This window comes from Rattus norvegicus, unplaced genomic scaffold (assembly GCF_021556685.1).
Source record: "Rattus norvegicus strain SHRSP/BbbUtx unplaced genomic scaffold, alternate assembly SHRSP_T2T unassigned-0000065, whole genome shotgun sequence".
In the NCBI taxonomy this organism is placed as follows: Eukaryota; Metazoa; Chordata; class Mammalia; order Rodentia; family Muridae; genus Rattus; species Rattus norvegicus.
This window is the reverse complement of record NW_028238805.1, coordinates 42,501-55,314: the sequence shown is the minus strand read 5'-3', so window position 1 is coordinate 55,314 and position 12,814 is coordinate 42,501. Positions and strand designations below refer to the sequence as shown.

Genomic DNA, 12,814 nt, shown 5'->3' with positions numbered 1-12,814 from the left:
TTTTTATGGCGATCTATTAACTTTTTTCCATGTCAGTCGTCGGTATCTGTTGATCACCTTGATTTTTTTTTTCTTTTTTCTTTTTTTCGGAGCTGGGGACCGAACCCAGGGCCTTACTCTTGCTAGGCAAGCGCTCTACCACTGAGCTAAATCCCCAACCCCGATCACCTTGATTTTTGTTTTATTGTTTATTCACATTGACTCTTTATTCATTATTATTTTTAAGTAAAATAAAATAAATAAAATTTAAATATGGTAAAAATATTTGTTAAACAGATATTAAAAGGGAGGTCTACAGCAGATTTTTAAACTAACGGGCACACACACACACACACACACACACACACACACACACACACACACACACAAATTTCTCCCAGAGGTCCTGAGTTCAATTACCAGCAACCACAAGGTGGCTGACAACCATCTGTAATGGGATCTGATGCTCTCTTCTGGTGTGTCTGAAAATAGCTACAGTGTACTCTTACGCATAAATAAAATAAATAAATCTTTAAAAAAAATAAAATAAAATATGAGGTTGGCTCTCTTTGCTCCTCTCTTTGCTCTTTTGCTCTTCCTCTCTTCCCCTCTTCCCCTTTGTCCCTTCTCTCCCCATTCCCCTCCCAAATTCTCTCCACGTGCTCATGACTGGCCTTTACTCTCTTCTTCTACCTTTCTTCTCTCATTAAACCTCTCCGTGGAGGGGGAGGGGTGTGTGTGTGAGTGGGGGGAGGGGGAATGAGGTTGACCAGTCTTCCTGTGTAACAGAGGTTTAAAAGGAGGCTGGTCGACAAAACGTTTTTTTGTGGTTTTTATTCTCTCTCTCTCTCTCTCTCTCTCTCTCTCTCTCTCTCTCTCTCTCTCTTTCTCTCTCTCTTAATCAACTCGGAAGTCGATCTGCTGTCCCTTTTATTAAAAGCCAAAGTATTAAGTGGCGAGCCGATGTTTCAACTTTCACCATTCTGTTCCTTTCACAAAAAAGGGGGTTCTTTGGCTTTTCCTTTCCTTTTTGAAACAAAACGAAAGGAGGAGCTCGACCAGTTGGCCTAGCTTCCCTGTTCCTTTTCCCTCTTCCACGGTATGCTCGATGAAATAAAGTAAATAAATGAAGTTTCTAGTTATGTATTTGTTTGGGAGACCCGAACTCTCTCTCAAGAGAGAGTTGCATCTTCCCGCTGCCGCCCCCCCCCCCACACACACACAAGGCCTCCTCCCTGTATGTGGGGGGAGGGGGAGGGGTGGACAGGAGCTAGCTGAGAGGGGGTGGGGTGGGGCGGGGCTGGAGAATATGCAGGTTCCTGAAGGTCAGTCGGGGAAGTACTGCTGCTGCCCTAGCACGCTTCAGTGCCTCTTTAGAGTTTAGAGTTTTCTAAAGTTTTCTGCCTGAAATCAGCGAGTGATGATTTCACTGTGAAATGATGTCTGATCATCGCTCTCGCTGTCCTGTCAGGGCTCCGGCTCCTGGCAAATGTCTGACTGAAGGAAACCTTAGTTAGACTCACACCCAGCTGTTTGGAAATGGTAATGGAGTTGATAGCACACCCTGGGGGAAAGAGGCAGACTCCCTTTTTGCTCACTCTCAATTCCCAGCCTCGCCCTGCCAGCTCGGGGATTTCTAAGTAAGGGTGAATCTGGACCATATATGTACAGGGTTTGGCGTTTCTGATTCATGTTTAATGTTTAGTTAAATAAAGCTTGTCAAGGGCTGGAGAGATGGCTCTCCACAGAGGTGGTTCCCCTTTTCTTAACCCGACTGGGACAGAAGTGCAAACTATCATCTACCTATCTGGGAGTGGAGTGGTTGGATACAGGGAGATGGAGCATTTGCAGTTAGTAAAGTTCTGCTGTCGGTTTTGTTTTGTTTTGTTTTGTTTTGTTTTGTTTTGTTTCCTTTCATTTTTGGATAGATTTTTTGGATAGCCTTTTTTTTTCTTTTTAAATACAAATTTTGTTTTCTGTGCAACATTCTGATCATAGTTTCCCATCGCAAAGCTCTTTCCAGATCCTTCCTCCCCATCCACCACCCCGTACTAACCCAGGCCTGCCCTTAGATGTGGTTGATGCATACCCAGGTGAGTCTCCATTGGAGAAAGGACGATATTCCCATCTCCTATGACTGTCAATGGCAGATGACTTAAATGCCAGTGACTTCGGACTTGACTCCATTTTCCCCTCTGAGAACTGGGTTTGGATCTGTTGAACGCAGGCAGGCCCTCGGTTTTGAAACAAACAAACAAACAAACAAACAAACAAACAAACAAACACACCAAAAAATATTTAAAGCAGGCAACAACTGTCTGCACGCCAAGAGACTGTTGACTCCTCTTTGGAGCTAGTACGATGTGAAACTTGCTTAATAAAGTAGAGTCCACACAACACAAAGGGAACACTTTAACAAATTATGAAGGAGAGAGGGGGGGTATGTTTATCTACCTCCTCTTGTTTCTCAGACCAGAGATTTCATCTTCCTCTGTCTCTCGAGTGCTGGTGGCTTTGCTGCTGGTTTGGGGGGGATTGGGATAGGGATAGGAAGAGAAAAGGCTTGAGTGCTGATTTTAAAGCTCTCTCTCTCTCTCAAGCTCTCTCTCTCTAAAGCTCTCTCTCTCTCTCCCCCTCCTTCTCTCTCTCTTTACACACACACACACACACACACACACACACACACACACACACACACTCACTCACTTCCTAGGATGAAAGAAAAGAAATGAAAAGGAAGGCACCCATGGTGATGCATGACTTTGATCTCACTTTGGTCTCAGCACTGGAGAGGAAGATAGGAAGACCTATCTAGATGCAACGTGAAGAAGGCCTATGTCAGATGAGTTAATGGCTAGGGAACTGTTAGCTGGCTAGTCTGCCATTTTGTTGCAGTTGCTAATATTATAAGGACACTTTCTCATTGGTTGTTTCTGCTGTTGCTGCCAGAATTCATTACATATTCTGTTAGGCTCTTCTGTGTGATAACACACTCAGAAACCGAACACTGTAGGAGTCAGTCTAACTGCTTTCTTTGTTGTCTAGTTACCCGCAATAATCTTGGACCTGAACTGAACACCCAGCAGCACTTCCCGCACCCACCCATGTATAAGCTTTTATAACCTGGACCACCAACACTAGAGCGACAGGGCAGACAGAGACTATTTGGAACCGGACTTCCATTTTGAGTTTTTGTTTGTGTTCTTGTTTTTTTCTCCTGTCCTGTCCTGTCCTGTCCTGTCCTGTCCTGTCCTGTCCTGTCCTCTCTGTCTGTCTGTCTGTCTGTCTGTCTGTCTGTCTGTCTGTCTGTCTGTAAATCCACACATATAGTTCTTTCCACATCTTATATCTCAAAACAAATAATGCTTGCTGTGATCCTCATTTCATTCAAGGGTACTACTCTCTAGACCAGAGGAGCCCCCTTACAATTCTCCACAGGTAGTGATGACCGGAGTGTTCAGTGCGACTAAGCAGGAATTATATGGTTGCCGCCATTATGCTTGATCTTACCGAAGGTAGGGTTGCGGGGCATGGTTGCCACGATGGCGACCAGTAGACCGTGATTGAGGAGACGGAACAATAATTAACCTACAATTCTCCCTCTCTGTCAACTGTTTCTCTGTCACTCTCTGTCTCTCTTCCCTCTTTCCCTCCCCGTCTCTCAGACCTGAATGCCTCCTCTGTTGAACACACAAACACACGCGCCGAGAGAGCGAGAGAGCGAGAGAGCGAGAGAGCGAGAGAGCGAGAGAGCGAGAGAGCGAGAGAGCGAGAGAGCGAGAGAGCGAGAGAGAGAGAGAGAGAGAGAGAGAGATCTGTTAATCTGTTTGTCTCCCTCCCCTAGTTTTTCAGACAGGGTTTCTTTATGAAAAGAAAGAAACTGGTAGCTGTAGGCTGGTAGCTGCTGGCTGTTAAAGGTCTAGGTAAAACAATGTGATGGCCTAAGAGGAAAATAAAGAAACAGATACAATTAACTGTTAAGGCCTAGATGCCGTGTGAATGAGGCCTACATCAGATTGGTTAAGATAACTGTCACCTGGCTAGCCTGCCATTTTAATATTGCAAGGACGCCTTCTCATAGGTTGTTTCTGCTGTCACTGCCAGAGTTCATTACATATTCTGTTAGGTTCTGTATGACACACACTCAGAAACCAAACATTGTAGAATCCAGTGTGTCCTTGAGTGCGTGTCTACAATGCGTGCGTGCGTGCGTGCGTCTGTGCATGCGTGTGTCCATGGCCATGCTAGAGCCCACTCCAGATTTGTGTTTCAGAGATCTTTACTTATTTATTTTTCCTGCCTTGGCTTGTGTAGGCACTAAGTCACCACACTTCCCGAAAAACAAAATGAAACAAAACAAAACAAAATCCACCAACAAATGGACCAAACCCAAACCCCAAGCCAGACAAACAAATATTCCTGCCTGCCTGTCTGTCTATCAGGGCTACAACAGAGAAGTGGAATCTTGAATGAACAAAACTAGAATACCTAAGTCTGCCTGTTTCCCCTCTTCCCACCCTCCCCTGCCCCCCAGCCCATCCCCTAGAGCTGGTCTAGCATGTTCTCTGACCCTGGGGGTGCGGTGAACCGGCCTGCCTTGCTAAACTCTGTAGTGTATAAACTTGGTAACTCTAGAAAGCAGGAGCTGAAAATGTGCAGATAAGGTGGTGGTCGAGCTGTGTGTGTGTTGGTGTGGGAGGGAGACTGCTTCGGTAACTGCTGCTTTTCAATGTCCGGCTGAAACTCTGTGCTTATGATGTATCTTTTGGTTTATTCGATTTTACTTACTGTCTATTGGGTTTGCATTTGATTTTTATTGATTTTATTGATATTTATGTTTAACTATTTTGACCTGGCTAAATGACTGACTGACTGACTGACTGACTGACTAAGTCTACCTGGCATACAGGAGGAATTCAAGGACGAATGATTGTTTAAGTATGACAAAAATAAGTAAGTAAGTAAGTAAGTAAGTAAGTAAGTAAGTAAGTAAGGGGGTTGGGGATTTAGCTCAGTGGTAGAGCGCTTGCCTAGCAAGTGCAAGGCCCTGGGTTCTGTCCCCAGCTCCGAAAAAAAAGAAAGAAAAAAAAGTAAGTAAGTAAGTAAGTAAGTAAGTAAGTAAGTAAGTAAATAAATAAATAAATAAATAAATAAATAAATAAATAAATACGATCATTTAGAAGTAATATAGGCAGAAGGAGAACATGTGGCTGTGGATGGTCTGAGGCTTCTGGCTGCTTTTGGGTGCCTCTTCACCTTTCTGCACGTGCAAACTGAGTTTAATTAAGTTCTGTTTCCCTAGAGGCTGGGAAAGGGAGAAACAGAAGTGACCTGGAACATCAGGGCTAATGGCCGGCTGCTTCCATCTTGGTGAGGTCAGGTGTCAGCCAAGCTGGCTGCCAACCATCCACAGTTGAATCCAAAGTGCCCAAATGGGACACTATAACAAATCATGTATACAGATTTGTGTATATAGAAAACATTTTTCCTTTCTCTTCTTTTCTTTTCTTGAGAAATTCAGCTGGTCCTGATGTCTTTCCCTCGGTGTGTCCCTCTGTCATCTCTCTCTCTCTGTCTCTTTGTCTTACTGTCTCTGTCTGTCTCTGTCTGTCTCTGTCTCTGTCTCTGTCTCTGTCTCTGTCTCTCTCTCTCTCTCTCTCTCTCTCTCTCTGTGTGTGTGTGTGTGTGTGTGTGTGTGTGTGTTCCTTAATCTCAGCAGCACTACTCATCCAATCGATTTTTCCTCTCCCCTTGTCTCCTTCACATGGCTATTACCCCACCTTAAACAGCACTAGAAGAGCCTGGCAGGCAGATATCTACCCTCTATGCTGTCAGAATTTTTTTTTTTTTTTTTTTTTTAAAGTCAAAACCTGGATTCTCAGGAGCCATGTGGTGTGTCCTCCTAGGTTCTGGTGCCCTCTTCTGGCATGCAGACATATAGTCAGCAGAGAGAGCTGTGTGGGTGGCCGAGGCAGGCAGAGTGGACCTCTGTGAGCTTGAGGCTAGATAAGTCTACGGAGCAAGTTCCATGACTGCCTGGGCTATACCAAAAGAAACGTACCTTGAGGCAAAACAAAACAAAGCAGAAAAGGTTCTGCTTTTATTTTACAGACATGTGTTCTCTCTAGTCCTATTGACTATAGAAGTTTGATCATGAAGTCACATTGATTTTTATTACAGAGTTTATTTGTGTGTGTGTGTGTGTGAGAGAGAGAGAGAGAGAGAGAGAGAGAGAGAGAGTTTTTTCTTTAATCTTCAAACATATTTTTTATTGTTTATTTATTTTATGAGCACACTGTCACTGTCTTCAACACACAAGGAGAGGATTCCATTACAGATGGTTGTGAGCCACCATGTGGTTGCTGGGATTTGAACTAAGGATCTCTGGAAGAGCAGTCAGTGCTCTTCACCGCTGAGCCGTCTCTCCAGCCCTGAAACAATATCTTGAATAAACAATAACAAAAACACTAAAACTAAGTCTGCCAGTTTTCCTCTTTCTTTCTCTCTCTCTCTCTCTCTCTCCCTCTCCCTCCCTCCCTCCCTCCCTTCCTTCTTTCTTCCTTTCTTTCTTTTTCTTCAGATAGGATTTCTTAGTGAATGATATTTATGTTGATATAAATTTTTTACGTACTTTTGACTGGCTAACTAACTAGCTAAGTCTGCCTGTCCTAAAGAAGGAGTTCCCCTGCCACAACTAAATACGTGCATAGAAAAAAAATATATAATTATTAACTTGGGATGAAACTAATGTAACAAGCAAGCAAACAAACGCACAAACAAACAAAGTAGGGATGGTGGTGCTGGGTGCCTGGTATATGGGAGATGGGAGACCTGTGGTCTAGAGCGTCCAGAGCTCTGGCCTCCATACTCTGGACTGCATTCTCTCTAGCAATCTTCCCAAAGTGGCTGTATTTAACCATGTTTTTATTTTTTAAATTGGCTCTCTCTCTCTCTCTCTCTCTCTCTCTCTCTCTCTCTCTCTCTCTTCTCTCCCTCCCTCCCTCCCTCCCTCCCTCCCTCCCCCCACCACACACACAGAGGCACGTGTGAACAAGGGAATGCAAATGCACAAAATAAGTATGTTTTGATCAGAGTGAAAACAAATCACGGGAATTTTAACCATTCCACCATCATTCCACCATTCTTTTAATTTACTCTCTGTGTTTAGTCTTCCAAAGAGGGTGGCAGGTGTGTGGTTTGGTGAGTGCCGGCTGGCGGTGGCAGCGAGGAACAGAGAACAACAACAACCCCCCTCCCCCCATCGGGATCGGTGGAGGGTTTTAAAAATGAGTGAGCCATTTAAAAATGGTGTGGAACTGAGGTCGCCGCCACCCTCCCCTCACGCCGGAGTTTGGACGCTCCCTTTTCCTAACTGTGCCTGTTCCTTGCTAATTGTTAACCGATTCGAGAGTGCATGTCCTTTCACTTAGAGGTGGCCTGTTTTCACCGCTCCGTCCTACTTTCCTTTTCTGGGTGCCTGAGGGGGTTGGCCCCGAGTCCATCCCGCGTTCACTGTGTTCCGGCGGGACAACCGGGACCGTTTGTGCCATTCGGGAGAAGTGGTGGGTACCTGCCCCGTTGTGCGTGGGTGAGTGTCCCCCTGAGCTAGGGAGGTCACTCTGGAGAGACGGAATGAGTGTGTGTGGCGGCGGCGGCGCGTGACAGTCTGTATTGGTTTGCTTGATCGAGATCGCTGTCGGGCGACACCTAGTGGCGACAAGTTTCCGCAACGCTCCTGTCCCCCGGTTGGTGACAAAGGACGGGGAAGTGCCTGTGGTGAGCCGGCCAGGGTGAGAGGGTGACAGGCAAGCAGGCGGGTGCGCGACGGAGACGCCGTCCTGTCTGGGGACCATCTCTAGCTAGGAGGTTGTACCTGGAGAACTTCAGGGGAGGAGGGTGGCTGTACGACCTATTGGGACACAAGGAGGGGTTGGTGGCAGCTGGATGAGGTCGACCAGAAGGCTTGGGCCCCGTCCCGGATTTTTTTTTTTCCAATTTTTTTTTTTAAATTTTTTATTTTATTTTATTTTATTTTTTTTATTTCTTCCCTCCTCTCCGGTCCCAGCCAGCGGGACCATAGACACTTTTGAGGCCGAGAGGGTGCTGTGTCCCCGGCCTCCGAGCCGAGGTGGCCCGGCTAGGGGGCGCCACGGAGTTTTTTTTTTTTTTTCTTTTCCAGGAGTCCCTTCGGTCCCAGCCAGCGGGACCATAGACACTTTTGAGGCCGAGAGGGTGCTGTGTCCCCGGCCTCCGAGCCGAGGTGGCCCGGCTAGGGGGCGCCACGGAGTTTTTTTTTTCTTTTCCAGGAGTCCCTTCGGTCCCTGATAGCGGGAGCCTGGACCTCTGAGGCCGAGAGGGTGCTGTGTCCCCGGCCTCCGAGCCGAGGTGGCCCGGCTAGGGGGCGCCACGGAGTTTTTTTTTTTTTTTTTTCCAGGAGTCCCTTCGGTCCCTGATAGCGGGAGCCTGGACCTCTGAGGCCGAGAGGGTGCTGTGTCCCCGGCCTCCGAGCCGAGGTGGCCCGGCTAGGGGGCGCCACGGAGTTTTTTTTTTTTTTTCTTTTCCAGGAGTCCCTTCGGTCCCTGATAGCGGGAGCCTGGACCTCTGAGGCCGAGAGGGTGCTGTGTCCCCGGCCTCCGAGCCGAGGTGGCCCGGCTAGGGGGCGCCACGGAGTTTTTTTTTTTTTTTTTCTTTTCCAGGAGTCCCTTCGGTCCCTGATAGCGGGAGCCTGGACCTCTGAGGCCGAGAGGGTGCTGTGTCCCCGGCCTCCGAGCCGAGGTGGCCCGGCTAGGGGGCGCCACGGAGTTTTTTTTTTTTTTTCTTTTCCAGGAGTCCCTTCGGTCCCTGATAGCGGGAGCCTGGACCTCTGAGGCCGAGAGGGTGCTGTGTCCCCGGCCTCCGAGCCGAGGTGGCCCGGCTAGGGGCGCCACGGAGTTTTTTTTTTTTTTTTCTTTTCCAGGAGTCCCTTCGGTCCCTGATAGCGGGAGCCTGGACCTCTGAGGCCGAGAGGGTGCTGTGTCCCCGGCCTCCGAGCCGAGGTGGCCCGGCTAGGTGGCGCCACGGATTTTTTTTTTTTCTTTTCCAGGAGTCCCTTCGGTCCCTGATAGCGGGAGCCTGGACCTCTGAGGCCGAGAGGGTGCTGTGTCCCCGGCCTCCGAGCCGAGGTGGCCCGGCTAGGGGGCGCCACGGAGTTTTTTTTTTTTTTTCTTTTCCAGGAGTCCCTTCGGTCCCTGATAGCGGGAGCCTGGACCTCTGAGGCCGAGAGGGTGCTGTGTCCCCGGCCTCCGAGCCGAGGTGGCCCGGCTAGGGGGCGCCACGGAGTTTTTTTTTTTTTTTCTTTTCCAGGAGTCCCTTCGGTCCCTGATAGCGGGAGCCTGGACCTCTGAGGCCGAGAGGGTGCTGTGTCCCCGGCCTCCGAGCCGAGGTGGCCCGGCTAGGTGGCGCCACGGATTTTTTTTTTTTCTTTTCCAGGAGTCCCTTCGGTCCCTGATAGCGGGAGCCTGGACCTCTGAGGCCGAGAGGGTGCTGTGTCCCCGGCCTCCGAGCCGAGGTGTCCCGGCTAGGGGGCGCCTCCGAGACTTTATTTTTTCCAGGATCCTCCCCGGTCCCTGCCAGCGGGAGCATGGACTTCTGAGGCCGAGGGGAAGCTGTGTTCCAGGCTATCTACCATGGCCTCCTCGGTCTGTGAGCACTCAGGGTTCTAAGGTCGACCAGTTGTTCCTTTGCGGTCCGGTTCTCTTTCTACATGGGGACCTCTTGGGGACACGTCACCGAACATGACTTCCAGACGTTCCGTGTGGCCTGTCATGTTTATCCCTGTGTCTTTTACACTTTTCATCTTTGCTATCTGTCCTTATTGTACCTGGAGATATATGCTGACACGCTGTCCTTTTGACTCTTTTTGTCATTAAAGGACGTTGGAAGAGGCTTGCACCAAGGCTGTTTGCTTGTCCAGCCCTAGCTCTTTTCTTCTGCGCATGGGCCTCTTCGATGCTTGAAGCTTAGCGTCCCCCCCATGAGTACGCGCTTCCTGCTTTCCCGTGCTTGCTTGCCTGTGCTCTCTGGGGCAGCTTTATGACAACCGTCCCGCGTGTCAGGCGTTCCCGATTTCCCCGTGGTGGTTGTCGTCCGTTACCGGTAGGAGTCGTTGGTGCCGAGTGCGACTGGAAGGGTTTTCCCGTTTGGTGCTAGTGACCCCCTGGCGTGCTCCTCTGCGGCCGACCGGTTTTTTTATTTGTTTTTTTTTTGTTTTTTTTTTTGTTTTTTGGAAGGAGTTCCCGAACCTCCGCTGCTTGGTGGTGTGTCCCTTTCTTTCCTGCTGTGTGCCTCCCGAGTTGCACCTTTTCTCCTTCGAAGGGGATTTTATTTTTTTCTTTTTATTTTTTTTTTTTTATTTTTTTTGAAGGAGTTCCCGAACCTCCGCTGCCCGTTGAGTCCCGTTCTTCCACGCCACGTGCCTCCCGAGTGCAACGCTTCCTTTTTCTCGCCCTCGAGAAGGGTAAATTTTTTTTTTTTGTGTGTGTGTGTGGCAGTGTTAGCGACTTCTTCCCGTGCTCTCTCTCGCTCTTCTCGCTCGTATTCCCGTCCAGTGCGTGTTAGAAAGCTCTCACGCCCGTTGTTCCCGATGCATGGCGTGTCTCGCTCCCGTTGGATCGATGTGGTGCTGCCGCGTTCTCTTCGGGCCGGGGCCTAAGCCGCGCCAGGCGAGGGACGGACATTCATGGCGAATGGTCATTCAGCGCGAATGGCGACCGCTCTTCTCGTTCTGCCAGCGGGCCCCTCGTCTCTCCTCCCCATTCCTTTGCAGGGTGGTGTGTGGAAGTCAGGGGTGCGGCTGTCCGGCACGAGCGCTGACCCGCGCACACTTGTTGCTGTGGTTCGCGGTGTCCCTGTGGACGTGTCGGGGGCGCTTGCCCCCACGCCGTTCACTGCTTCGCGGCCCTCTTCCCCCGTGCCGGGGGAAGGTGGTAGACCCGCTGCGGTGCATACCCTTCCCGAATGGTGTGTGCACGCGCCCTGCTTTGTGTGAGCCTTGCGGTGCTCCTGGAGCGTTCCGGGCTTTGACCACCAAGGTGCCCGCTTCTGAGTTGGCGGTGGCGCTTCCCGCTCCCCGGCGTGCCTCCTGTGCTCCATGGTGCTTGTGCCTTTACGCTTTCCCTTGTCCTAGTTGCCGGCTTTCTGCACGGTGACAGAAAAAAGGGGGTCGAGGAGTTGAGTGTGCGGTTAAAAGGCTCCTTCCGTTGGGTGAGCGCCCACCCCGTGCCTATGTTTTTGGTGCCTTCACCCGCGGGCCCTGCGCGGTTAGGGTGGTGCTGAGCGATCGCGGCTGGCCCTTTTTAAAGACCGGACTCCCTCAAGTCAAGGCTCCTCCTTTGTGTGCGCCTTGAAGAGGCCTGGCCCTCGGCGGGGACCTGTCGCAGGTCCCCCCGGTCCGCGAATGCTCAAGAAGACCCCGGAGAAAGAGACCTTTGCCGATACCGCAGACCCCCCACCAGCTGGCGCGTGGTCCTTCCCGTTCTGTCCCGCGCCTGTTGCTCGTTTCCCGTTGCGTGCACGGAGCCCTTGGCTGCTCGTCGGTGTTGGGTTCGTCCCGCCCTCAGTGAGGAATTTGCCTTCTCTAGCTATCTTCGGAAAGGGCTTTACGATCTCCGAGGGGCTTCTCCCGGATGGTCCCCTCGGCTGCCCGCCCTGACCTCAGCCTTCTGCGCGCAGCGTTTGCTCTCTCGCCTACCGCGACCCGCGCCTCCCCGCTCCGAGTACGAGGAGGGATCACGCGGGACGGGGCTCTGTCGACCTGCCGCTGTGCGGAGCTTGTGGGGGAGATTGGGTTTCTGGTGGCAGGTGGCGGGGAAGGGCCGTGCACACGCCCGCGTGCGCGGTACCCCCTCTCACCGCGAGGGGTCGTCGCGGGACGGGTGGGTTTGGAAGGGCGGCGCTGGGCTCCCGGTCCCACCCGCCTCCGTTTCCCCCGTGCCCTCCGTCGCGTGTGCGTCCCTCCCACGCGCGTCCACGTCCCGGCCACTCTCGCGGCGAGGTCGTGTCGCGTGTGGTGCGTGCCGCGTGCTCTCGGGCGTCTGCGGTTGCCGCCTCGTCCCCCCTTCCACGGCAGCGTTCCCACGGCCGGTGGAGATCGCGGGAGCCGTCCTACCCCCCTTCCCCCTCCGCGGGGCTCTCGAGGGTCCGTGAACCGCGGGGTTGGCCTCGCTCTCGGGGGCGGACTTCTTGTTTGGGGGAACCGGCGGTCGGCCGCGTCCGGCGCGTCGTCGGACGTTGGGACCCGCTGCCACGCGGGGGTCTTCGTCGGTTGGCGTCGGCGTCTGCCTCGGTTCTCTCTCGCGTCGGCTGGCGTCTCCTCGGGCTCCCGGGGGTTGTCCGTTGGTTTCGGGTCGGCTCGGTGCCGCGGGCGTGGCGGGACTGCTCCGGGTTGGGTGCAGTGTGATTCCCGCCGGCTTGGCTCGCGTGCCCGGTCGCCGCCCGAGCGGCCTCCCGGTCCCTTGTGAGGCGTCTCCCGCGGGGGGTGCCGCTGCGGCCGGCCCTGCCGTCGACGGTCCTCGTTCTGCCGGTTCGCTCCCCCTCCCCGCCCGCCGGCGTTCCTTTCTCTCTCGCTCCTCGTCTGGCCGACCCGCGGCCGTGCTGCCGGGCCCCTCCTCAACGGGGGGGCAGCCGGGCGCGCACGGGTCCCGGGGCGGTCGCGGGGTGCCTGGGGGGAAGGGCCGCCCGGCGGGCGGGAGGAAGTTGCGGTTTGAAGGGCGTCCCGGCCGCCGCGGCCGCGGCGGCGCGTCTCGCCTGGTCTCTTGGAGGCGTGTGCGGGGGGAAAGACGCCCCGCGAGGCGTAGAG

At 52.1% G+C, this 12,814-nt stretch overlaps 1 long non-coding RNA gene across 1 annotated transcript in view; it reads left to right on the top strand.

Annotated features, from left to right (window-relative positions):
- The first annotated feature begins 7,242 nt into the window (after positions 1-7,242).
- The window catches only part of LOC147997695 (uncharacterized), an 18,649-nt gene continuing 13,077 nt past the window's right edge, over positions 7,243-12,814 (top strand). The window contains exon 1 of the long non-coding RNA XR_015647591.1: positions 7,243-7,541. This is a non-coding gene — a long non-coding RNA (uncharacterized LOC147997695). The remainder of the gene's footprint in view (positions 7,542-12,814) is intronic.